This window comes from Diachasma alloeum, unplaced genomic scaffold (genome assembly GCF_001412515.2).
Source record: "Diachasma alloeum isolate Michigan unplaced genomic scaffold, Dall2.0 Dall_scaffold_00573, whole genome shotgun sequence".
Classification (NCBI taxonomy): domain Eukaryota; kingdom Metazoa; phylum Arthropoda; class Insecta; order Hymenoptera; family Braconidae; genus Diachasma; species Diachasma alloeum.
In genome coordinates this window covers 235,124-235,710 of record NW_021680705.1, presented here as the reverse complement: position 1 = coordinate 235,710, position 587 = coordinate 235,124, and positions in this window count along the sequence as shown.

Here is a 587-nt window from a genome sequence, read left to right as displayed (position 1 = left end):
CTGAAAATCAAAGGAATGTCTTGAATTCAGGAATTATGTCTGTAGGTTTCAGTAATAGTTTCGCGGAAGTTCCGGGAACACTTATTGGGAATTTTTATAGCGTTGCCGTAATACGGAAATTTCAAGGAATTTCGTCATTGCAAATTAAAAATTTCTATAAATTTCAGTCCAATTATATGTGTACGTCCACGTGAAAAGGGCCCACTTTGTCGCATCTAATTTCCGAGATATTCACGTTTTTCTCTCCTCTCCATTTATCCCAAAGTTAAATTGATTTTTTGATCTTCTATACGGACGTCACACGGAGAAAAATAAATCGGTAAAAGTCTTGTGATCGCAAGGAGTTTCCCGAAGATCCCCATTTTTCATGCACGAAGAACAATGAAGCTTTTTGGAATCTTCGGGAAATTCTATTCTATCCTACTCAAGTAGGAGCGGAGGAATGAATTTTCAAAAGTGCGGACTAACCGGAGAGGCTACTCCGATAGGGAAATTCATTTCTCCCCCCCTAATTACGATGAAAGCATGAAAGCAATATCTATCGATGGAGAATTATATTCTCAATAAATTACAGCGGTTTCATTGCT